Source organism: Felis catus, chromosome B3 (assembly GCF_018350175.1).
Source record: "Felis catus isolate Fca126 chromosome B3, F.catus_Fca126_mat1.0, whole genome shotgun sequence".
NCBI classification, from domain to species: Eukaryota; Metazoa; Chordata; class Mammalia; order Carnivora; family Felidae; genus Felis; species Felis catus.
The window spans coordinates 113,802,055-113,829,798 of record NC_058373.1 but is presented as its reverse complement, the minus strand read 5'-3'; the positions used below and the strand labels follow the sequence as shown (position 1 = coordinate 113,829,798).

Genomic DNA, 27,744 nt, shown 5'->3' with positions numbered 1-27,744 from the left:
CGTCTGTGAGCTCTCACATTAGAACAAGACGGTTTCGCTATCAGAGAGGTGCAGATCACAAAAAAAGAACATCAAGCCAACCAAGCATGATAACCCTCTGAGGATCTGTAAGCTCCAGCATTATGCATATGAAATACTTTGGGTGTGGAGACCCCAACAGAAACACAGTCAATTGTGTCAAAGTCACAGAGAAGCATCCCAACTCAATTCATGCGTGACCCCCTGCTAGTAATCTACCATGCACTCAGAAGCTGTCTTCATAATTTAATGAACTAGTATGAGGAAGCTGGCTCCTTGGCACCTCCAGAAGAAAGTCCAGGCTTCTTAGTCTTCTCTTTGAAGCTGCAGTCTCTGTTACCACCTTTATTTTGCTCCTAACTCAGTTCTTCATGTGTGCTTCACTCTAGGTAAGGTGAATTATTGGTTATTTCCCATTCACTCTGGTTTGCCTCCAACTTCATGTCTTTGGTTGTATTATTCTTGCACAGAAAGGTTTCCTCACCCTCCCCAGTGTTCGAATCTTACCCACACTCTTAGTTTGGTTGTGTGTCCTGCACATGCTTCAGAGGGTTTATTCTCTGGAAGAGTGTACCTAAACAGATTCTGGACTCAAAGAAAAAAAGTGGAGCTGGGAATGTACTGAACCAAACTGGGAGGTTAATAAAAGTCTATGTATGGGGAGAGCAAGATCCCCATCTATAGCCTCTTTCCTTCCCTCAGCCCCCTAAGCTCGGATGACCATCTGTTTCACCCCCAAAAAGAAAACTGGAAGGTTCCTCTCTACACATAGAGATGAGCTATAAAGAAAAAACATACAGATGAGGGTATGTGGAGCTCCACCTACAAAATACTGGGATCCGTGCCCACAACCCTCTAATGAAGACACCAATCAACATAACTGCCCATATACCTAGAATTACCAGTGTGTGTGTGTGTGTGTGTGTGTGTGTGTGTGTGTGTCTGCATGTGCTTGCACCTCTTTCTCTCCAATATGAATGGATTGCCAAAGATCAGCAGACTTTTAAAGAAAGCCTCCCACATGAAAGACAAAGAACAGATCTTAACCCCACCAGTGTTACCTGTGTCATAAAAATAGCTTGTGTTTCCCAATGAAACAATTATATTAAAGATTTTTAAAGAACTCTTATGGGGATATTAAGTACATGATTCTAATAGTCAGCATCTTGTACTTTGATAAGATCTAGATGATTATCAATATAATGATGATAGAAACTTTCTACACACCTTTTATTAAGGTTAAGTTAAAATGTAGTTTTTGCCAGATGAATACAGGGGAAGGGGGAAAAAAAGAGAGGGCAGCAAAACATAAGAGACTCTTAACCATAGAGAACAAACTGAGGGTTAATGGAGGGAGGTGGGCTAAATGGGTGATGGGTATTAAGGAAGGCACTTGTGTTGAGCACAAGGTTTTATATGTGACAAATCACTAAATTCTATCCTGAAACCAATATTACACTACATGTTAACCAACTAGAATTCAAATAAAAATTTGAAGAACAAAATGTAGTTTTCACGAAGAAGTGGTGAATGAAGAAATATGAATTTTGTACATTTATATTAAGATAGTGTCCATCCTAGGCCCATTGTCACATCTCACCAAAGTCTAACTTCCCTAGGCTTGCCCCAGCCTCCAAAACTATGCTCCATCTTCTCTCTGTAATCGATTTCTCTTTTCCAATATAGAATTTACAACTCTCATTTCCTCAGAATTCTCCTCTTGGTGAGCAAGTGATCTGTGTGACTAATATACACTAAGGTATTTAACTGTTAATACATTTGTGTCTCCTTCTAAGGTAAGAGCCTGAGGAAAAGAGGATGCTGGAATCAATGAACCTAGGCTCAAGCCGTAGCTCCACCATGTCAATGGAATGACCTTAGATTGGTGAATTGCCTTGAAGTTGTATTTCTTTATCTCTAAAGCATATATGATAAAAATCTTCATAAGGTTGTTTTCAAAATTAAATAAGATAACATTTGTTCATGGAAGTACTTTGTAACTATAAAGTTATCAGAGGGCAAGAAATATAAATGGAATATCAGAACCTTAACAAATGAATCTTCATGGTGAAATTTCAGACTATCCATAAAATCTTTGGGTAGGTGGAGGGGCTACAAGGACATTCTTGTTGCCCCCTCAATCATATGAATAGTAAATAAAAACCTAGTACTCCTATCAAATCTTAATCTGGGTACTTCAAAAAAATTTTTTTAATGTTTATTTTTGAGAGAGAGACAGAGTGTGAGCAGGAGAGGGACAGAGAGAGAGGGAGACACAGAATCCGAAGCAGGCTCCAGGCTCCAAGCTGTCAGCACAGAGCCCGACACAGGACTCGAACCCACAAACAGTGAGCTCATGACCTGAGCCAAAGTCGGATGCTTAAACAACTAAGCCACCCTGGTGCCCCCTTAATCTGGGTACTTTTTAAGGTCATTTCCATTCAATACTGAAAAAGGAGTGGGATTTGAACAGGTAGATATGGTCATAAGGTTTACTTCATCCATCCATTCAATCTATCAACTGAGTCCTACCTCTGTGCCAACTACTGAACTAAACATGGAAATACAAAGATGAACAAGATACAGTCCTTCAAGTAGTCAAGTAGGCAGAGGAGAACAAAATAAGTGCCACAGGTTTCACAGGAGCCATGTAAGTAATATGCTCAGGATATGATGGGATACTAGGAAGGAGTAACCAATTCCATTGGAGTCACAAGAGATATCATGCTTGAATCGGGATTTAAAAATAAATAGGTATTTGCCAGTCAAAGAAGTGGATGGGAAGAGTGTAGAGTGTTCAACAATGTGGATGTTTAGGAACCCATAAACTGTCAATGTGGCTGGGGCATAGGTTACAAGAGGATTTGAAGCCAGAAACAAGGCAAAGATCACTAAGACCTCAATAATCAATATAAGTTCAGATCTTGTCCTGTAGGACACAAGAAACCACTAACCTTTTTTAAGTGACAAAGTAACACTTTATGATTTGCATCTGGGGAAGGTTAATCTGGAAATAGTATGAGAATAGACAGCAATCGGATAAATCTAGTTGCAGGAAGACAATTGCAGCCAACCAGTGACAGACAGCAAGAGTTCAATTAAGGTAGTAATAGGGCGATGGAGAGAAGGGGCATAAAATACTGAGAGCCAAATCCACAGACTTTGAGGGGAAGGGATGAGAGTTTTGTGGCTTGAGAGAAGGATGCTTCCATTCACAGAGTGAGGAAATTCAGGAACATTATATTAACTTAAGTTTTGTATGTATTGAGCTAGAAATTATCATAGGCCATCCAGATAGAGAGGTTGTATACTTACTTGAAATTTATGGGTCTAGAACTTTTTCTTATTCAGGAAAAAGATCTACGGAAGAAATACAGATTTGAGAATCATTAACAGATTGGGGCTAACTGGAATCACGAATTCGGCAACACTTTCCAAACACTTTCTTTGCTGCTACTTTACTTAGCCTGTGCCACCAGATAAGTATTCCCAGATCATTTAAAACCAAGGATACGTTGAAGATGTGACTTAGTTTATAGCTAAAAATACAATATTTAATTGAAGTGTTGGTACAGATAACAAAGCAATTTCTAAAAGTCATGCCATGGATTTTACTATACTCAGGGTCTAGTTAAAAGAGAAAAAAAAACCATTAAATATGGCAAATGATTGTTATATGCAAGACTAGTAAATATTAACACAGAAAAATTTTACTCCAAAGGCTTACTCTTCTGAACTGGATAAATATTTTCTACCCCTTGGTTACAGCACTTTTTATCCATTTAGGCTGTAAGAACTTTATACTTTCTCTCCTCAGCTTTAACAACTTGCCTGTCAGGTAGGGAAATGGACAAAGACTTGTATCTTCATGGCATGGCTGGAGAAACTAAAACCAAAAGAGTAGAAGTAATGTGCCTGTGCTCTCCCAGCAGGTCATTAAAGTGAAGCTGGAAACTGAATACAGATATCCAGACTCTTGGTTTTCACTCAACACTGTCACCATCATCAGTCACCTTTAGGATGGTACTGCCAGGAACCTGGCACTATATTCATGGCACCATGCCAGCCATTCTCACAGAATAAGATATTAATGCAAAGATCATTGGAGGGGCAGGGCTGGAGGTGTGGGGTGGGAATTTTCTCTGAGGCCTTTCAGCTATTTCTTTTATGTACCATCTTTACCAAATTAAGTGGATTACTACATATTATGCAAAACTAAAAAGAATTTTATAAAGTACTTGCAACTTCAAGTATAATGCCAATGCAAAAGATACTCTATCTTGGTAAAGAGAGTTGTTTTGATCATTACTAAAAAAAGAAAGTTTAATGAGGTGGACAAGATGATACTGAGAGCTGGCATGAGACTCGGAGCCCTGTATCATACCACCTGGTCATCGTGCACATCTAGTTGAGCCTTGGTATAACTGGAAGTTACTTTGAGATAATAGTGTCTTTCTGGCTAGTGTGAAATAACTGATCCGTTTCATGCCACTTCTCACAAGTCAAGAATCTACATCACAAAATAAATAGTATTTGTGACCTTAATAGGACTCTCCGCCCAAGGGAAAAAACCTGGATGAATAAAGTCTGAATTTCCACCTAACTACTCCTCTCTCCACTGTAAAAGCTGACCCTTTTCTCACTGCTCCATCCAAATCAATAACCTCTGAATGGCTGTTATCTCTGTCTGGCAAGGCTTGCACGCCACTGTGCAGTCTTTCCTTCTGAGATGAATCACAGAGGTTTCCAGGTTTATATACAATGTTAACTGGTGCAAAGTTCCCAATGTGTTATTAATGGGACAAAAGAAATTTCATTTTAGAGTGATTTTCAAATCTCCCTACAGAAGGACATCTGAAAGTACTTAAGAAACACACTGTATTCCTAGTGGTTGAGAGGGAGCAAAAAAAAAACCCTCTGTCTTGCTCCATAAAGGTTATTGAAAATACCATGCGATTAATGCTATTTATATGGCGTTGAGCTAAACTCGAAAGGTAACACTTAACCACTCTGTTTACCAAGTTAATCTACCAGATTTGTTTACTTTGTCTGATTTACGAAGACAAATACGTTGAGTGTCTGAAATGTTTTATCTGGCCCTGGGAAAGGAAAACTGAAGGAGTGTTGTGCTTTTATTAATAGATAAGTGCAAACAGGCCCTATCCTATCAAATGAACAGCTAGGACCTTTGGCCACTGTTTACTGAAAATAAAATTAGCCTTGGCTGGCAGGTACTTATCAGATCTGAGAATAATTAACTACTCACATCTGGTACATGTTACTGAAAATGCTAGTGGGAGCCATTAACTTTGGTAAGGGTTATTTTTCCTGAACAGCTAACATCCCCCTAACATTCCATCGGAATGCACTCTTTCTTCCCAAACACACTCATGGCAGCACCAAAAGCAGTTCCACAAGCTGTTTCTCCCATTTCAACCCAACAGAAAAACAGTTCTAGAAATCCAAAAGAAATTACTGTGACACGGCTGGTTCCCACCACACTCCACAACGCTCCCCAATGGGAGCACCTGCCCCAGAAAGCACTGGGAGCTTTGCAAACAAACAAGGGTCATTTAAGTTAATCAATAATAACAGTTTGCACTTCAAGTTTTTTTTTCCCCCTCAAAGAGCTTCAAGGAACATCACCAAGACAGAATAAAATGAGTACAGTTTTCACAATTCAAAAGGAGAGCCTAGGAAACAACATCCCCCATTACCAGTCAGTTGAAAAGGCAGTAATCAAATGCAGGTACATTGTGCCTAGTTCATTTCTTTTCTATTCTAACAATTTCTTTACTAGGTAATAATTTTCATGATTTTATTAAAGGAAAGGAAATGCTCCAAGGCATTCATATCAATAAGCAATGCAAAATAAATAATTTTATATTTATGTCACGGGAGCTAAGACACAGGAAACTCAAGGGCTCTGCAATTAGCTTGCTGTGAAATTCTAAACAGGTCAAATGACTTGTTTAGTCAAGTGACTTCTCATCTCTCTGCTCTATAAAACAGGGAATACCAACTTACATAACAAAGCTATGGGGAGGAGTAAACTTCAGACAGCACCAGGAAAATGCTCATAAATAGAAAAGAAATTCCAAATCTCTAAGAACATTTCTTCTCAAGAAAAATAGTAGGCCTGCATAATAATAAATTATAACATTTTACCCAGCACCATTTATCAAAGTATTTTTCTGACATTTTTTTGCAGACAAATATTATTGCCTATCTTAATGTGACAAAAGACTTTGCATTTTAGTGGTTAAGACCTTGGGTGGTTTGAAGATCAGAAGCTGCCTGCCTTATTTCCAAGGAAACTACAAACTAGTTTATTAACAACAAATAGATGGCCTCCAAGTACACACATACCTTACTAGAATATGTGTAGTGGGTAGACAACAGACACCTTAGGAGATGAGGTCATGAACTAAGAAACGGCTAAGTCTCAGGACAGGGAGCCAGTAAATAAAGTTTGGGAAACAGAAGGAAGTAGGAGTAACACATGAGGGGAAAAAAGATAATACAGGGGAGGGAAGAGAGGCCCCAAGAGAGGGCAGAAGAACAGAAGAAATAGAAAACCAGTGCGTATTTCCTGGATTAGGCAGCTCGGTCAGGTGAGGGAGTGAAGCCAAGCCAGTGGGGACGGGCGTGAGCTGAAGGAACCTCAAGTGATTAAGAGAGATGATGGGAGGAGGGTTTTCCATGTGAGATATCAAAGCAAATAGGAATTATCTGGTTGAAATCAGAGAAAATGTTGTTGATCTGGGTTGGGTCTGATTAGGTTGAAAAGAACCTGAGAGAGGAATGGATTCCATGGATGTAGTCATGAGGTTTTTGGAACATAACACTGAAAAACTATTTGTGGAAAACTGGCAAAATCGGAAAATGCTAAACCCCCAATCTTCCAACTCCAATAATAAATTTGATTTTGATGAACTGCGGAAGATTTCTTATGTGAATGCAATGTGTAGGATCCCCCTAAACATTGGGTTATTCTACTGGAACACTGTGGTGAACTATAGAAACATAACTTTCCTAGGATAATTCAGATTTGCACCATTCAGAACTCCCTTGTAGTCTCAAGGAAGTGGATAGTTCGATCCATTTTAATATCATTAAACATGAAGGTTGATTTCTCTGAAGTGTCAAACCCCCAAACTAGCAGCTATAACACATTAAATGCACTCTTCTGCCTTCGTTATTCTTTTACAAAGCACTTGCTCATAGAAAGAAATTAAATCTCTTATTAAATTAAACCTCTTATTTAATCATTAAATTTCTTATTATCATCAGCAATTTAAAAAATGCTTTGCCTGAAAGTTCTAAAAATATGTCCCCTGGTATAGAATCTTCTATTTGAAATCTTTAAAAGGCTTCCAAGACAAACTTATATATTTGTTTTAAAAGTATTCAGTATTTGATTTAAAATCTCCCTAGATCTACATTTTGAGGAAAATTTATATGGCTTTGGAATGAAAAAAAATTATGCCTGTGAAGTTAGCTAAAGCCTGCATAAAACAGTTTTTTTAAAGGCACATATGTGCTATTTCAATTTACCCATTAAGTAAGAGAATGCAGTATTCTAAAATTGGCTGCTATGAAAATAAAGCAGTTTCCCTTAATTGAGAAGTTACTTAATTGTACCTAGATATTTGAATTATTTCAGTCTTGCTCTTCATTACATCTTTCTTTCAAAGTTATGTTAATAGTAATAGCCTAGAAATGAAAACTGTAAAGCAGGTTCAAATTTCAGCTCTGTTGACATTCTAGACTGGGTAACTCTGTTGTGGGGGTTGGCTTGTGACTGCAGGATGGTCTCTACTCACAACACCCCTCAAACCACCCTGCACTGTTCTGACAACCAAAAATGTCTCCAGACTTTGTCAAATTTCCTCTGGCAGCAAAATCACACCCTGATGGAAAAGTGCTATAGAAAAATGGCAACCATCACAGTTTCCTAGAGAAACGTAAGGAGAAGGAGTGTGGTATTCCAGGGAGACAACAAGGTGTGGGGAAAAGAGGATAGAAATTAGAGTTAGGCAGATTTGGGTCAAAATTAGGACTTAATCACTCAGCTGTGTAGCCTTGTGGAAATTTAGTTAATTAAGCCTCAACTTCCTCATTTACAAAAATATTTTTTAAATGTTTATTTATTTTTGAGAGAGAGAGAGAACAAACGAGCACAAGCAATGGAGGGGCAGAGAAAGAGGGAGACACAGAATCCAAAGCAGGCTCCAAGCTGTCAGCACAGAGCCCAATGTGGGGTTCAAACCCACAGATGGTGGGATCATGCCCTGAGCCGAAGTCAGACACTCAACCGACTAAGCCACCCAGGCGTCTCAAGCCTCAACTTCCTCATTAGTGAAATGCGAATAAGATCCTAATAGACATTTGTCTTTGCCATCCAGCATCCCTTTTGGGGGTAAGCCGTTAAGAAGTTCCCTCTTCCTGTAAGGGAAAGGGCTTTCCTGCTCTCAAACCACTACTCTGAGATTGAACATTGAACCAGACTTAGCCAATGAAATACCTGCATCCCCCGAGCTTTAATTAGTGGTTCAGGGATAGGCATGTGATCCATGCTGGGCCAATTATAACCAATTCTGAGGCTTTTGCTGGAGCAATGAGGAAAAATTTATTCCCTTTCTGAAGTTACTAAACTTGTAGAGAGTAAGCCTGAGGCTTCTGTGTGTGGAAAGGCCAACTCTTCAGAGAAAAGATTGGAAAGATGTAGAGACCAAACCCTTATGAAATGTGTTAATATGTGAAGTCAGATCTACCCATTAGATTTTCATTTGTTGGCTGCAAATTCCCTTTTATTTTAACTTAGGTCAATATGAGTTCTGTTTTATCATCTGGAACCAAAATAGTCCTATCCAATAAGTTACCTATCTTAAACAGCTGTTGAGAAGACCAAGTAAAATAATGAACACAATAGGCCTATAAAGAGCTTCCTTCCCTGATTCTTAATTTATAGAAATCAAAACAAACATAATTACATAAGGGCTCAAAACACAATACAGAGAAGGATCAGAAAATTGAACCCATGACTTGGTTTTGAGCTCTTTTCAATAACCTAGGAGACATTCTAAGACAGCTTAAACTCATAGAGCCAATGGCACAAAAACAGACACATAGACCAATGGAATAGAATAGAAACCCCAGAACTAGACCCACAAACGTATGGCCAACTCATCTTTGACAAAGCAGGAAAGAACATCCAATGGAAAAAAGACAGCCTCTTTAACAAATGGTGCTGGGAGAACTGGACAGCAACATGCAGAAGGTTGAAACTAGACCACTTTCTCACACCATTCACAAAAATAAACTCAAAATGGATAAAGGACCTAAATGTGAGACAAGAAACCATCAAAACCTTAGAGGAGAAAGCAGGAAAAGGCCTCTCTGACCTCAGCCGTAGCAATCTCTTACTCGACACATCCCCAAAGGCAAGGGAATTAAAAGCAAAAGTGAATTACTGGGACCTTATGAAGATAAAAAGCTTCTGCACAGCAAAGGAAACAACCAACAAAACTAAAAGGCAACCAACGGAATGGGAAAAGATATTCGCAAATGACTTATCGGACAAAGGGCTAGTATCCAAAATCTATAAAGAGCTCACCAAACTCCACACCCGAAAAACAAATAACCCAGTGAAGAAATGGGCAGAAAACATGAATAGACACTTCTCTAAAGAAGACATCCGGATGGCCAACAGGCACATGAAAAGATGTTCAGCGTCGCTCCTTATCAGGGAAATACAAATCAAAACCACACTCAGGTATCACCTCACGCCAGTCAGAGTGGCCAAAATGAACAAATCAGGAGACTAGAGATGCTGGAGAGGATGTGGAGAAACGGGAACCCTCTTGCACTGTTGGTGGGAATGCAAATTGGTGCAGCCCCTCTGGAAAGCAGTGTGGAGGTTCCTCAGAAAATTAAAAATAGACCTACCCTATGACCCAGCAATAGCACTGCTAGGAATTTATCCAAGGGATACAGGAGTACTGATGCATAGGGCCACTTGTACCCCAATGTTCATAGCAGCACTCTCAACAATAGCCAAATTATGGAAAGAGCCTAAATGTCCATCAACTGATGAATGGATAAAGAAATTGTGGTTTATATACACAATGCAATACTACGTGGCAATGAGAAAAAATGAAATATGGCCTTTTGTAGCAACGTGGATGGAACTGGAGAGTGTGATGCTAAGTGAAATAAGCCATACAGAGAAAGACAGATACCATATGGTTTCATTCTTATGTGAAACTTAACAGGAACCCATGGGGGAGGGGAAGGAAAAAAAAAAAAAAACAGGTTAGAGTGGGAGAGAGCCAAAGCATAAGAGACTCTTAAAAACTGAGAACAAACTGAGGGTTGATGGGGGGTGGGAGGGAGGAGAGGGTGGGTGATGGGTATTGAGGAGGGCACCTTTTGGGATGAGCACAGGGTGTTGTATGGAAACCAATTTGTCAATAAATTTCATATATAAAAAAAAATAATAAAATTAAAAAAAAATCAAAAAAAAAAAAAAACAACTCATAGAGCCAAAAATTACTATGTTTTAAGTTACCTTCAATCAAGTCAATGAATAGCACATGCAAATTCTGGTTTGTCTTCTTTGTTACCATCATTTTTAGGTGGCTAACAGAAAGGGCTTGCTTTGAGTATAAATGTTCCATAGCTTGATTTTTTTTTCTTTTTTTATTGCCAGAAGGCTGAAAGAAGGGATTTATAGAGTTAAGGGGTTAAATAAAAATAGCAGGGCTGGGGCTAGGGTGAATCAAGTGAGGCACCAACCTCAGCTGCAAAATTTTAGAGGTTGGTAAAACCCAGTAATCAAGATAAAATAGTATTTTAATGCAATTTTTTAGAAATCAAAATTAATGCCAAAAACCCATAATGCAGAAAATACCAGAATTTTACACAGGATCAGTATCACTGAATTTTCATCTTGCCTTAAGCTTCAATATGGTTCAGCATGGTGTTGCCAAGTAGAGTAAAATTTCTAAACTGTAAGAAGCAGAGACATTCCTGGTGTTCACAAATAACATCAAGGATCTAAACACATTTGAGAGGCAACCCAGCTGAGAACTCTGAATTGAAAGCTAAGAGACTCAAGTTCAAGTTCTAGTTCTGCCAATACTAAGGTACGTAACTGAGCAAGTTATCTGGCCTTTTCAAATCTTTAGTTCTTTCAAACATAAACTGAAAGGGCTATACCAGATGATCATTAAGATCTTTCTTAACTCTAAAGTTCTATGATTACATTCTAAATTTGATTTCCTTGGATGCCTAAAAACAAATGATACCAAATATGTTGTATTTTGAATTCAGCATTTGTGTTATCTAGGAGCTTATGAAATGACAAGCGTTAACCATTCAAGTCTACCAGTGAAAGTAACCCAGGTTGAGGGTGATTTTGTTTGCTCAATATGAGTGCTTTCACATATTTCAAATGCTCTTCGACTATAAGATCCTGCAATGGGGAGGTCAGCAGCTTTCTGTCATGAGTATAGGGTAGCATGGTTGATCTGTGTCTCTAAAAGTTGACATAATTCACAGGCCACCCACTGACAAGTCCACTGAAGCATAAAATAATCGAGTTAATAAGTGACTGCTTATAATTCCCAACAATTTCCAGAAATAGGAAAATGAAAATCTAAAATCGATGATGACAAAGAGGTGACAAGTGTCTAGAACAGGCATAAGAAAAAAAAATCTATTAATTCTTTTAAAATAGCATATTAAGTTAAAAGTTCCAAAAGCAGCGAGTGGTTTAGAAAGCACTGTAAATAGAATGTAAAAATTGAATATGAAAAACTAAAATGTCAATGCTCGCAGGTTCATACATATAAGATATTTTTCAATTTTTTTTTCCTTTTTGCTGAACCTAAGAAATAAAGAATTCTCCATGCCTCAGAGACAGAGGGGCTCAGTAGCTTTTTAAAAGGCCTTTGTAAATAAAAACAGGTACTATTATCTTTTTTAAACTTTTTATTATGTAAGATTTGAAACATATACAAGGTATACAAGATAGTATAATGATCCCCCATATACTCATTAACTGCTTCAATAATTATCAACTCATGGCCAATGTTACTACATCTATAATCCCACTAATTTCCCCCAATTCTCATAAAGGGTTTTCACTTTAGGCCCAAAAGTAAACAAATCTTTCGGGGCTTTAATTTCCTTGTTTGTAAAATACAGGGAATTATAACAAATCTCCTTACCTACAAATAAGAGTTATGAGGGGCGCCTGGGTGGCTCAGTTGGTTGAGCGACCGACTTCGGCTTAGGTCATGATCTCGCAGTTTGTGAGTTCGAGCCCCGCATCAGGCTCTGTGCTGACTGCTCAGAGCCTGGAGCCTACTTCAGATTCTATGTCTCCCCCTCTCTCTACCCCTCCCCTGCTCACGCTCTGTGTCTCTCAATAATAAATAAACGTTAAAAAAATTTTTTAAATAAAAATTTTAAAAAAAGGGTTATGAAAAATAGCCAAACCTTTCAAGCCTCTTCTAACACTTACTGTGGTATCTGAACATAAGAAATAACAAGATAGCAAAAGAAACTTTTATTTTTAAAAGTTTTTCTTTTAAGCAGTTCAAAGTGCTTTGGAGAATTTATCTTTCATTCTCCCAGCACCTCTATGTGGTGAATGGAAGTATTATTATTCACCTTTAGCAGATACAAAAATTAGAGGAAAAGGAAATGATTCAAGCCAGATCAAATGAAAAATTAATAGGGCAAAAATCCATATTTTCTGACTCCCCATGCTCTGTCATTACCATATGCCACTTCTATCATTATTATAACATATGTGAGTGAAAATGATTTTCTCTAAATAAAATGGACTTTCACTCTATTAAGGAGTTTGTACTTTTAAAAGTGCTCTATAATATGTAGGCATTCAAATATATTGACTGACTTTAAAGCTCACCTTGTAGATTCATACAACAGCACAATCTTTATTTAGTTGGTTCGGCCTACCTAAAAAAGACAGCGAGAAGTAAAGGAAGGAAATTAAATACACCTGTGGTTCACTGGAATTGAACAATTATAGCTTGCCATTTCACAGGTTTGAAATTTAAACTATTTACTTGGCAGATGCAAAAATTACTTCAGTATTACACTGGAGAATTACACCGTTTGGGCCCAGTCCATAGTGCCACAGGCATGGATGATGCAATTTCTAACTCAGTTGCAGAATATTTTTATAGCACTTACCAAGTCATTATAACTTCATATATTTAAGACACTTTCCTTCCGATTCATACAATGGTTCCTGTTCATTGCATTTAGTCAAGGCGAGTTTAAATGGTGTGGGGGAAGGAGAAAAAGGGCCATGGAAAGAGTGTGGTGAGAATAGTCTCCATCAACTAGGTTTCCCTAAATGTTGCCTGTTATTCATTTCATGGGATACATCAGGGCAAAGCCTCTTTCCCTTTCTATGGCCTCAAAAATAATAAGCTGTGGCCTGAGCAATGTCTTCTAGGGCCATCATAGCAGAGAGTACAACTACCTACACATTTAAATGCATAGTTTAAAAGCTTATCTAAGGAGATTCTTCTAGAATTACTTTTCTCCAATTTTGAAAATAATAGGTGAGGCCATGACCTATCTAATACCTGGCTCCCTAAGGCCCTTTGACAAACCAAACAGAAACCAACCAACAATCAACCAAGAGGTGTAAACTATATTTTTAAACATAATAGTTTGTTATTGCTAGTATTATTGTTCGTATTCAGGATGTAAAGCTCGTGTGGATTGCTGCTTCTAAAGTAAGGCAGGAAACAGAATTAGGATACAGTAGAAAGAGTGAACTGGCAGTTAAAACAACCTAGGTTCTCTTCCATCTGCATTAATGGGCTCTCTTGGGCAAGGCTGATATGCTTCAGGGCAACAGTTTTCTCGACTGCCAGATGAAATTAATGGTCCAAGTGGTTTTGAAAATTATTTTTAGTTCTAAAATTCTTAGACTACTTAATCCTTTACCTTTTATTGTATTACTCTATATAATGTCCCCACGTTTCATAATGCCACTCCTTTCATATAACATGCTTAAGAATGTTGTGTATTGATTAGCTTATAGAAAAAGAGTTTAAATCTAAAGCAGAGGAAGAAAAAGAAGCACTCACGTTAAATGAGCTTTTAATAGCACTCTTTTATAAGTATAGGTTAAAAAAATATATTTTCTAGTTCTTCTCTAAATCCCACCTAATCATGAGGGCCATTGTCATAGATTCAGAAATGGCAGTTTATAAAAGGATAACATACAGATGTCTAGCCTAGCCCCTGGCACATAATAGAAGCTAGATAAATATTTGGGTACTTCATACTCCCTCCTCCCCCAATTCCCACCTCCCCAACACCACCACCTCCACCTACCACAAATAAGTCCTTTATAAACTGCAACAACTTCTTTCAATCAGAGGTGCTATGGAGACAGGTTAAGGACTTAATTCTGAACAAGAGTTTATACTTTACATAAAAGAGTTCAAAATCTTACCAGGAAAAAAAAAGTATCAACGTTTCTGTTTTCAAACTGTCAAAAGCAGCCTTGGGTGACTTACTAATAAAAGGAAATTTGTTAATAAATGTAAATCATCATAATTCATTATAGCTCAACTATATTTTATATTTTCCCCAATACTTCCTGAATAAATGTCACCTGGTATGCAATGACCCTATTATAGTGAAATTAAATATGAATAAATATAGAACATATACCACTACTACTACTAATAATAACCCTAAGCCTTCTGGGCATACTGCATGTACTATTTAGCAGAGCAAGATATGCTATTGCAAGTTTCATAAATGCCAAGAGGAATGGTTTTTCTAACGTGCTTTCTTGACTTACAAGAAGGACCCACCTAAAGGCTGAAAATTAGATACAGGGGAGACCAGTCTTCCCCCACAAAGGGGCATAAAAAAACTAAGAATAGCAATATAATAGAAAAATATTCTGGAATTTTTAAACTTGAAATACAAAGCTTTTGTCTGTGGAGATGAACTCCTTCCATTCTCCAGGGCTCTGTCAACATCACCAACCTCAAACACTTGGCTCAAAAAAAAATGTGATGACGCAGGAAATTGTCTGGAAACAAACAAACAAACAAAATGCATTCTGTCTCCCTGGAACCAGAGCTGCCCCGACAGAGCAGGCAAGCAGCCAGCATGTCAGGGCTTCATTTTAAAGTCTGTTTTAATTGTTCCCTTCCAATTCAATAGTCCAAGCCCCTCTTCCAAGAAGTACAAGACAGAAAAAAAAAAGATCTTATAAGATATTATCTAGCTTTTACTTCACTCACTCCTATTGAGGAAACTCTAAGTGCTAATTAACCACATAAACTGGGCAGATGAACTCCAGGTCTTTGTGTGTTGCTAGTCAAACTTAGAAGGGCCTCTATCTACTCTGAGGACTTAGTCAATTTGAAACTCACACTTCTACTAGATTCACAGTTGCATTCTACTAACTGCTGTTTTTCACTGAACTTTTCTACTTTTTAAACTATCTATAAAAGGAGAAAGCAGTTGCAACAACTACCTTATCACATTCCAGCTGGATTTTTGCAAGCATTTATTGACTTGGCTGACATTATAGGGGCTATAAGAACAGGAAGGAGATAATCACATTTCTTTAACTTTCTGATATTTTTTCCCTGCTTCTTTTCTTGCCAAAGATCACTTGGGCTTCCCAGTGAAGCACAAAAAAAGAAAAAAAAAAGCAGAACAAGCAAAAACAAAAATATCACAACTATTTACTGGTATCAAGAACCTGGGGTCCCCGGGTGGCTCAGTCAGTTGAGTGTCCAACTTCAGCTCAGGTCATGATCTCACGGTTTGTGGGTTTGAGCTCCGTGTCAGGCTTTGTGCTGACAGCTCAGAGGCTGCTTTGGATTCTCTGTCTCCCTCTCTGCCCTTCCTGGCTTCCCCCTCTCTCTCTCCTCAAAAATGAATAAATATTTTTAAAAATGTTTAAAAAGAAATTAAAATACTGTACAATGATACCAACTTGGTTCCCTTTGCACCATTTCCTTTTTACATAATAGATTCTATGAAACTTACAACTCTAGTGACTTTTGTACATCTTTTCCTTCCAGATTCAATAATCTACCCATCAATGTGGTCAATAATGTATGAAAGGAATTTCATTAGGGAGATATTTGTGAAGGATCTGAGTAGAAGGAAGAATAGATAAAGGGTAATTCTGAGATTAATTCTCTTTCCAAACTTTCAATTTATGATGAAACATCATGGATATTTCACTTAGAGACTCCCTGTTTTGCTATCGGTCATTGCTAAAACCACCTTTGAAAACTTAAAAGAAGCCCTTTTGTTTCTGACCACGATGGAGTAAAAGAGACCAAATTTACCCTATCACCTAAAACAACCAAAAAGCTTTTTAAAAGACAAAACATATGAGACAGTGTTTTTTTTTAAAAAACACTGAACATCAAGCACTAAAGGACAGTGATCCCTGAGAGATGGAAAACAAACAAGGAGAGCTCTCCACCGACTGCCCCAGTTTGCTGCCTTGAAAGAATTTCCAGGGCATGGTGCAGGGAGAGGGAACCCAAGTAAAGTCCAGACTCCCTGAAGTAAGGAGATGAAGCTGAGGATCTAGAAAAAACAAGGCACCAGAGTTCACAAGAGAGATTGTGGAGAGTCTCCCTCAAATATTCAGCAGAGTGCTGATTAGTGCAGACATGTGAGGAAACCACTTGAGGCAAGGGAGAGAATGATCTCAAAGGAGTATAGAGAAGAGTATCTGGCATTCACACAGGGCTATTCCCATGAACCAGCTGAGAAAACTTTATAATTCAGGAAGCACTGGGAACAGTACCCACAAGGGTCTTGCCTTAACAGTGGAGAATAATTAGTTTCAAACTAAATGGTTCTGGTGTTACCAAAACAGTTCTTAAAAGCAAGATTCAAAAGGATCAACTGTTTCCAACTGATCTAACTGCATCTCAAAACAAAGCTCAAGATTTGTAGGAAGACAAAAATATATAGCACCCAAGAAGGTAAAATTCACAATGTCTGGTATCCAATCAGATAACCGGGCATGCAAAGAAGCAGGAAAGTAAGACCATAATGAGGAGAAAAGTCCATAGAAATGGACTCAGAACTGACAAAGATGCTAGAATGGGCAGACAGGGACATTAAAATAATTATTATAACTATACGCCATGTGTTTTAAAAGTTAAGTACAGATACTAAAATAAAACAAAACAAAATCAAACTTCTAGAGATAAAAAAATACAATGTATGAAATAACAAATACACTGGATGGAATTTGATTATACAATGAAGAACGAGAAAACACAATAGGAACTAGGAGCAACAGATATAAATAATAACTATTAGTGAATTTGAAGGAATAACAATAGAGAATATCCAAAATGAAACACAGAAAAAAAATTTAACAAAAACGAAAAGAGCATCAGTGAGCTATAGGACAACTTCAAGTGACTTAATATATATATAACAGGAGTCCCCAGGGAAGAGGAGGTAAAGAGAGAAGAAAAAAATATTTGAAAAAATAACAGCCAGGATTTTTGCAAATTTGATGAAAACTATAAATCCACCTACCAAAAAAGCTCAACAAACCCCAAGCATAAAAAAACATGAAAAAAATCACATGAAGGTACATGATAATTAAGCTGCTCAAAACCAATGAAAAGAGAAAAAATTGAAAGGAACATGAGAAAGGAAAACGTGTTATGTACAGAGAAACACAAATAAAGATGAGTTCAGTTTCTAGTTGGAAACAACAAAAGAAAAATTTAGTGGAGCAACAACTTTAAAAAACTGAAAAAGAAAACTGTCAACCCAGAATTCTATTCTCAGAAAAACTATCTTCCAAAAACAGAAGTAAAATAAAAACCTCTTCAGACACTCAAAGCTGAAATAATTTATCACCAGAAATCATTCTCAGAAAAACTATCTTTCAAAAACAAAAGTAAAATAAAAACCTCTTCAGACACTCAAAGCTGACCTAACGCACAATAAAAGATAAAATAAGTCTTTCAGGCAAAAGTTAAATAACACCAGATGGAAATTGTAGATGGCATCTACACAAAGGAATAAAGAACAATGGAAACGGTAGTTACTGGTAAATATATACATGATATCTTTCTTATTATTTAAATATATTGTAAGATAATTGATTAAACAAAACTGTATTGTAGGATTTATAATTAATGTGTAACTTATATGTAAGTAAAATGTATGACAACTACAGTAAGGCCACTCTAAGTTTCACACAGACTGTGGTAAGTTAAAGATAAGTCCTAAAGAAGTCAGAAAAGTAACTAAACAAAGAATTATAGCTAATGAGGCAACAAAGGAGGTAAAATGAAATTATAAAAAAATAGTCAATCCAAAAGAAGACAGGCTATAAAGTTAATGTACAAAAGTCCACTGTTTCCTTACATACCAGTGATGAACAACTGGAATCTGAAATTTAAAATGCAACATCTTAGGGTGCTTGGGTGGCTCAGTCAGTTAAGCATCCGACTTCAGCTCAGGTCATGACCTCATGGTCCATGGGTTCAAACCCCACCTTGGGCTCTGTGCTGACAGCTCAGAGCCTGGAGCTTGCTTTGGATTCTGTGTCTCCCACTCTCTCTGCCCCTCCCCTGCTTGTGCTATGTCTCTCACTCTCAAAAATAAATACAACACTAAAAAAAATTTTTAATAAAATGCAACATTTTACACGGGCATCAAAAGAAGTGAGGGGGGTGGGGGCACCTGGGTGGCTCAGTCAGTTAAGTATCCAGCTTTTGATTTTGGCTCAGGTCATGATCTCACTGTTGGTGAAATCGCTGCTTGGGATTCTCTCTCTCTCTCTCTCTCTCTCTCTCTCTCTCTCTCTCTCTCCCTCTCTCTCTCTCTCTCTCACTCTCTCCCTCTCTCTCTCAAGATAAATAAATAAGCTTATAAAAGAGAGAGAGAGAGAAACACTTAGGTAATGAACAAGATCATTGTACAGAGTGTATACAAGATCTATATGAGGAAACTCTGATGAAAAAATTCAAAGGAGATCTAAATAAATGGAGAGATATTCCATGGTAACAGATAGGAAGACTCACTATTGTCAAGATGTTGATTCTTCACAATTTGATCTAGATCCAATCAAATTCCCAGCAAGTTACTTTATGAATATACACAAATCGATTCTAAAGTTTATATGGAAAGGCAGAAAGACCCATAATGCCAACATAATATTGAATAAGAAAAACAAAGTTGGAGGACTGAAACTATCAGGCTTCAAGACAATATAAAGCTACAGTAATACGACAGTGTGGTATCAGTGACAGAATAGATAATTTCACCAGTGAAACAGAATAGAGAGCCCAGAAATAGACTCACATAAATATAGTTAACTGGATTTTGACAAAAGAGCACAGGCAATTTCATGTAGGATAGACTTTTCAACAAATGGTACTGGAACAAACTAGACATTCACATGAAAAAAAAAATGAATCTAGACACAGACTTTACACCCTTCACAATATTAAGTCAAGATGAATGATAGACTAAATATAAAACACAAAACTATAAAACTTCTAAAATATAACATAGGAGAAGATCTAGGTGACTTTGGGCTTGGCAATGAGTTTTTTGATATAACACCAAAAGCACTATCCATGAAAGAAAAAATTGTTAACTTGGACTTCATTATAGTTAAAAACTTCTCTGCAAAAGACACTTATTAAAAGAAAGAAAAGACACACCACAATCTGGGAAAGAATATCTGCGAAACACATATTGGATAAAGGACTTGTATCTAAAATAGTCAAGGGACTCTTAAAACTCAGCAGTATGAAAACAATCTGATTTAAAAATAGGTAAAAGATCTGAATAGACACCTCACAAAAGCAGATATACAGAGGACAGATAAATATATGAAAAGATGTTTAACTTCATGTCATTAGGGAACTGCAAATTAAACAATGAGATACCACTAAACACCTATGGCTGAAATTCAAAGCACTGAAATCATCAAATACTGGTGACAAAACAGGAACTCTAGTTCATTGCTGGTGGGAATGCAAAATGATACGGTCACTTTGGAAGACAGTTTGGCAGTTTCTTACAAAGCTAAACACACACTATCCTATGATCTAGCCATTCTACTCCCGGTTATTTACTCATAAGAAAAGAAAGCATACCTACATTCAACTATTTGTAGTCAAATGTTCATAGTGACTTTATTTGTAATTGCCATAAACTGGAAAGATCCCAAAATGTCCATCAATAGGTGAGCAGATAAGCAAATTGTGGTATATGCATACAGTGGAATACTATTTAACAATAAAAAGGAATGAAGTATTGATACATGTAACACCATGGATGAATCTCAAAATAATTACACTGAGTGAAAAAGCCAGATCCAAAAGAGTTTATACCATATGATTTCATTTGTGTATGACTCTAGAAAATGCAGACAAATCTTGATTGACAAAACAGATCAGTGCAAGAGGAGATAAAGGTGGAGAGGGCTGGGAGAAATGGATTACGATAGCCATGTGGCAACTTTTGGGGATAATGGATATGTTCATTATCTTGATTGTGCTGATGATTTCCTGTGTGTATACATACATTAAAACTTATCAAATTGTGCTAAATATGTGCTGTTTATTGGATGTCAATTATGACTCAACAAAGCTATTAAAAATATTTTTAAAGCTCCCAATTTTGGTCTCATGTTTGACTCTTCAGTCACAGTTCCTTCCTGCTGTGTTGTAAGTCTCTCTCCATAATATTTAAAATATAAAGAACTGGGGTGCCTGGGTGGCTCAGTCAGTTGGGCATCTGACTCTTGATTTTGGCTCAGGTAATGTCTCATGGTTTATGAAATTGAGCCCTGCGCTGAGCTCTGGTGAGAGCATGGAGCCTGCTTGGGATTCTCTCCCTCTCCCTCTCTCTCTGCCCCTTCCCCACTCGTGTGCATTCTCTCTCTCTGTCTCTGTCTCTCTCTGTCTCTCTCTCTCTCTCTCAGAATAAATAATAAAAATAAACATTTAAAAAAATATAAAGAACACTTTTTCATTCTCATTAAGTACAAAATACTTAATGAAAACCTAATGTGTGTCAGTCAGTGGACTGGGCAAGCACTTGAAGGGGATACGACTGGATGATACAGGGATAGACATCAGATTACAAGGAATAAGAAAGACTGAGGATGATAAGGTGTACTGGCAGGTGTAATTCACTTTACTAGAGTATAAAAAGGCTCAGAGAATGATTAAACAGGAAGGCAAATGTCAGGCCATGGAGAAGCCTTGCCAGAAAGCTTTAAAAAATGGCAAGGTTGAATGAGGTTCAAAGCACCCCAAAACAATTCTAATAGTAGTATCAAAGATCATTGATCACAGATCACTGTAACAAAGATAATAATGAGAAAGTTTAAAATATTGTGAGAATTACCAAAATATGAGAGTCACAAAGTGAGAAAATGCTGCTGGGAAAATGGTGCCAATAGACTTGCTTGACATGGGGTTGTTACAAACCTTCCAATTTGTAAAAAAATGTAATATCTGCAAAGCACAATAAAACAAGTTATTCCTATAAAAATGGCATATATGTCAGAATTTCCTATAAAAATGGCATACATAATATGTCAGAATATCAAGAAGAACAGAGAAGATGCCAAACACAAGCTATTAGTGTAATATTCTTTTATAATCTTCTTATTTATTAAACTGTAGTATGTTAAATCTCGATGGGTGGACATGAGATTAGGGAAGAACAAATTATGAAGACACATTTACTCACAGTATTTCTTCTGTCTGAAAACTATGGGAATACATAGCCCCGGTGTCATCTAATTGAACTATTTCTCCTGAATTTATAGACTTCAGTTGATCGTTCTAAAATTTATCAACTTTGGCACTCTTCCCCTCAAGAGCCAGGAATCTTTGGCTGTTATGCCTCAAGTGGAATAAGACTCCTGGAGAAATTCTTTTGCTACCACAACTATTCCAGTGTGGTTCTAAGTGGTGAGTCCCAATGCTTGCCAAATTCCTCTGGTTTGATCCCATCTGGATGAACCCATAATATAGCAAAATAGCACCTTCTACTTCCTGGCCATACTTGATTGTCCAATATCCTTTCAAAATCATGCATACTTTTTATCTTTAAGAAACTACTGGACCAAGGCTCTTAATCTAATGCAGGACATTAGGTACGAACAGGCACAAGGAACAAACGTTTGATCCTTAACCACTGCTACATTCTCTTTCACTTTCATCTTACTGAAAAAGTAATCAAGGAAACTCTAAGAGTGTGTACACCTTTTGCATGTCTAATCATAGTTATGGACCAAATTACATAAGCTTGAAAGTCCCTTGGCAATCAAGGGTTCCAGAAGGAGGACCCCACCATGTGCAAAGCACATAGTGTTTCTTTCTAGTTGCACTTAATATCTGTCTAAAATTGAAGCCAAAACTCCTTCTCCGGAGCCCTCTCTTTATTAGGGAGGTAAAATTCATTCTATCTAGTTTCTTAAAATCCTTCCATACACTTCAGTCTTAAGTGAATTCCAGTCAGCCAACGACATTTATGCAATCTGAGAAGCCCTCAACTGAAATTCTCCTGAATCACTAATTCTGAAGCTTCCGAACATTCTTTTGCTGCCTCTGGCCTTTGCTAATTCAATCTTAGCTTTTGTTTTCTAACTCGCTCCTTGTCTCCATACTACTGGGTTCAGACAGCGTAGTTCTGCTTCCTTCTAACAAAGCAATCTTGGGCCCCTTTGTGTTGAGTGTGATAACTTCTACCTATACTCCAAACAGGTACATATAATTTTATATTGAAGCCATTCATTACATAATTCAATGAATTTCAGAATAACACTAAAGACCTCAAACTTCTCAAAAATATGAATATAACCTTCTACATAAATTATATTTTAGATTTATATCCTAGTGTTTAGCTAAAAAAAAAAAAAAGCAGGGGATAAACCCAAGTACACTCCAGATGTCTTCTTTGGGTGAGTTCAAACTTGTACAAAAATTTTTGGACAAGATGCACTGCAGCCAAGTACAGATGAAAGCCATAGAGAAAAGGGAAATGCATGAATCACAGTCATGGTATAAATAACTTGCAGGAATTCATTTCCAGACAACTCATTTCATTCATACTTCAATGCTGAGTTTAGGGGAATACTATTGAATAAGAGAGGGTCAGAGTAGCCAGTTATAAAATACCTATTTTAAATTATTTCTGCATATAACATTTCCCTATGATCAGCTTTTTGTAACTAATTTATTAAACATATGTATGATGGGTACTTTATACAGATTATACAATCCAATACTTACAATAACCTGAATGTATTATTGTTATTATTCCCATATTAAGAAGGATGAAAGAATCCCCACAAGTTTTAGTTACTTGCCCAATTTACCCTGCCAGTAGAGGGTAGCACAAGATATCCAAACCCAAATGTGGCTCCAAAACCTGTGCCCTTTCCAGTAGCATGCACTCACTAGCTGTTGAAATAGTTATTACTAGTCTAGTGCTTTGGAAAATTCCTGACATGTGGAGCCTGGGGTAGTATAGTAAAAAAACACTTGTGAGCCTAGGCTCTAGCAGGTATATGACCTTGGCCTAAAAATGTCCCTTTTGCAGGCTTACTTTTTGTCATCTATAAAATGAAGAGCTTGGATGGTCAAAACCTGAGGGCCCTTCCAGTCACAATGCAAAAAATACATGGACTGGGGGGAAAGGATGAGTGACAGAGGATCACTTGGGTATTAGGAACAACACAGGCAAACAAGTCCAGGACTGAGGAAAATAGGCAGAAATGAAAGATAAATGTAGTAGTATTGTATCCCCAATATAAATAAACAGACTTTATACGGTATGTACAAAGTTAAACAAGATCCTATCACCAAAAATTTTGACAAGACTCACCTGTTTGAATTTAATACCAATTAACATGTAAATTATACGAAATAAAATACACACAGACATGAGAAACCATCAGACAAACCCACATACAGGGCACACTTTGAGTTTTGTTTTTTTCACAAGGCTCTGAAGACTATGTGGGGTTCCTCTTACATAAAAAGAGGTATGGGGGCGCCTGGGTGGCTCAGTCGGTTGAGCGTCTGTCTTTGGCTTAGGTCATGATCTCACAGCTCATAAGCTCGAGGCCCGATTCAGGCTCTGAGCTGTCAGCACAGCTGATAGGGAGCCTGCTTTGGATTCTGTGTCTCCCTCTCTCTCTGCCCCTAACCCACTTGCATTCTGTCTCTGTCTCTCTCAAAAATAAGCATTAAAAAAAAAAAAGAGGTATGAACTGGCACCACTAGGCATAGGGCAAGAGAGTTGATGGAGTTTCTAGAAAGAGTGGCAGAGAAGAACAACCCATTGTGTCTAAAAGAGCTCTATTCATGAACAAAAGGGAAATGCTCAAAAGATAATGACTGTGTAGGATTTTTGTTTTGTTTTCCTTCTAACATTCAGGCCAGCAAAGTCAGTCTGTGCACAGTGCGACAATTTAAAACCTTCCTAATACATGGCTTCTCCTTATATTCAGACAAGATTCTTCAATAAGATTCACTGATTCTTTCTTGGTTTTCTAAAAGGATGAGAACCAAGGGCCTCTTTGCTCAGCTGCCATCACAGAGAGCCAACAGGAGGTGTATGCAAGAAATCTCCGTGGGAACGTGGCACAGGCCAGAGGTGAAAGGGTCCTAGAGCCAGCTCTCCACCAGCTGCGGCCTGACAGGCAGCGAATGGCCAAGAGCTCTCTGGGCCTTGGAAGACCTAATGGTTTGGGATACACTGTCAGAGACGAGAAGGGATCCAACTTCTAGTCTTGTGAGAGAGTACAGAGGCTCTGGTTATCCATCTTTAGCTCTCTCAATAGATAAATATGTTTTATGTGGAAAAAAGAAAAAAAATAAATAAAAGACGATGAGCAGTCTGGCAAAAGAACCTAAGACAAACCAAATCTTCCACAGGATGTTCGCAGACAAAAAGGCTGAGGAATGTGGAAGGGGGATAAACCTCCCCAAAGAGCAAGGGAAGGGGAAAAAAATTAAAGCCATCAGTTCTGACATTTGCCAAGGAAGGAGAGTGAGAACACTGTTGGAAATGTCCGTAAACCAGGTAAAAGTGACTTAGTTCTGACTGACTACACACCCTAACGACACCCCACCACCAAGGCCACCACCCCTGTGCCCCCACTGAAGACTGCAGCTGTTTCTCAAGCCCCGGAGAGCAACAGGCTGAATATAGTGACAGCTGGAAGGAAGGGGATTAGGCAAGAACTTGGCATACATTGAAGTATAGCCAAAAGGCACAAATATGAAGAGAGAGAGAGAGAGAGAGAGAGAGACAATTTTCCTGAGTGGTTTGTGTATGTGGTATGGGGGGGGGTGGGTGGCGCTCAAAATAAGAGCTAGCCAAAGTTCTGGCCTTGATTGCCTGAAGGATTTGGCAGGCTCAGCCTTTCTCATGGCAGGCGGGCCAGGATATGAAGCTTTCAGCTGTCTGCTTCAATGTTTTCCTCACTGTCACCATTTTCATGTTTGGCCCCTGGCTCGTTTGTATTTTCTTCTTCTTTGGGGATTAGCACATAAGTGCGGACAAAATCCATTTTGGTTATTCAAAACTGTGTCATTTCCTCCCACACCGTATTTGTCAACTAGGGACTTCAAGAACATGAAATTCTGACAGAGTACAAAACAAATCGTAGAATTAGATGATCTGAAAGGGACCTTAGAGGCCATCTAATCCAGCCTCATTTTACAGCTAGGAAACTAATAGCAGCTAAGAGAAGGAAGGTGATCTGCTGAAATCACACTGATATTTAGAGTAGTGAAGTCAAAAGAAACATCCAGCTCTCCCATTCCCATCCTGCCAGTGCCTTGTTCACAAAAAGCAGTATTCCTTTAGGATTCCATCTCACACAACATGCTAATCTCCCCTTGCCAATCCCTTTTTTAATGGGGACTTAATAAGAACTGTGATGCTTTTTCCCCTCCCTCTCTCTCCCTGGCCCCCTCTGTTTTCTGATCAAAGATTCGAACATAGGTTTGGTAAGTCATTATCCAAGATGTTAGGTCTCAAGAAAAAGAAACTTGGAGATTTATATAACTAATAGTACTCTGAGAAGATGCTACCTAAAACCAAGCAGAATGCAGGTCATTAAAAACTAGCTTCATAAACTTAGATCTTAACTTTCACATGTCCTATATAATGGCCGTTATTATTAAATCATAAAAATAATGCTGCTACCCAAATAAACTGTGGCCTCAGTATATCCTGCTATGTTCATTTACAAAGTAGCAGATTAATTTCAGGTCTTGGAGATGAAGCAAATTAAGCAGATATTTTAAAAAGCAGTATTTCTAGCTCAAGAAAAAAATCTTAAAATCAGAAGATAATATTTTCACTTGAAAGAAAAAACTATAAAAAAAATCATGAATTTTTTTTTTAATTTTTTTTTAATGTTTATTTATTTTTGAGACAGAGAGAGACAAAGCATGAAAGGGGAGGGTCGGAGAGAGAGGGAGACACAGAATCTGAAGCAGGTTCCAGGCTCCGAGCTGTCAGCACAGAGCCCGACGCAGGGCTCGAACTCACGGACCGTGAGGTCATGACCTGAGCCGAAGTCGGACGCTTAACAGACTGAGCCACCTAGGCGCCCCATGCAATGTTTTTTTATGACACAGTTGAACCTATATACAAAAATTATTTCGTAATTTTTCCCTTTTTGCTAATGGAACTAATTTCTAATATTGAGAAAAATCACATTCTCAGAAATGGGTGAAAATTTTAAATTCCAGTATAGTCGACAGTATTATATTAGTTTTAGGTGTATAATATAGTAATTCAACAATTCTCTCCATTGCTCAGACCTCATCTTGGTAAGTGTACTCTTAATCCTGTTCAAGAAATAGGTGAACTTTAAAGACTTAAAAGATTTGGACTCTACAAAGAAGTTTGTAAGTGTGGAGAGGCAGGTGGATATATATTGGTTTACATGTAAGGTCATAAGTAAGGATTCGATCTTGTATCAAATTATGGCTTCTACTAAAAGTGTTTTTCAGTACTATGGAAACCATGGTCTATGACGTTTTTTAAAAAGCTTCACCTCTCTTTGCTGCATCTGCTGCGAGAATGGACACTATTCTCAACAATCAGACTGTCGACATATTCCAGAAAATGGCAACATCACTCTGAAGAGACACACAGTTATTGTGAAGGGCCCCAGGGGAACCCTATGGGGGACCTGCAGTCACATCAATATAGAACACATTCTCCTTGGAAAGAAGAAACACCTGCAGGGTATCTTAAATCCAGAAAGATGAGTTAATTCTTGAAGGAAACAACAGTCAGCTGCTTTGATACAGCAAGCCATGATAGTTAAAAAAGAGTATCAAAAAATTGGGGGATGCTAACTATGTCTTTGAAAAAGAAATAGCATCAACAGGCTGATGAATAAGATCTAAAAGTTGTACGCTACAGAAACAAGATGCTGGGTAATGAAAAATGGCATCATAATTGTGTCAAAATAAGATTATTTAATAAAGAGTACTAGAACACATTACATAGCAAAAGACAAAGACTTAAAACAAACCAAACAATAATGTTAATGTAACACCCAGATATAAGAGAATCTGGTAAATTTCAGAGTTCTGGGAACTTTGTCTTCATGTTTACACAGAGCACTAACAACATGCAAGGCATCTT

The 27,744-nt window shown here is 37.7% G+C and overlaps 1 protein-coding gene across 11 annotated transcripts in view; it reads right to left on the bottom strand.

Moving 5' to 3' along the window:
* The window catches only part of RAD51B (RAD51 paralog B), a 687,198-nt gene that overhangs the window by 393,741 nt on the left and 265,713 nt on the right, over window positions 1–27,744 (bottom strand). The window lies entirely within an intron of this gene.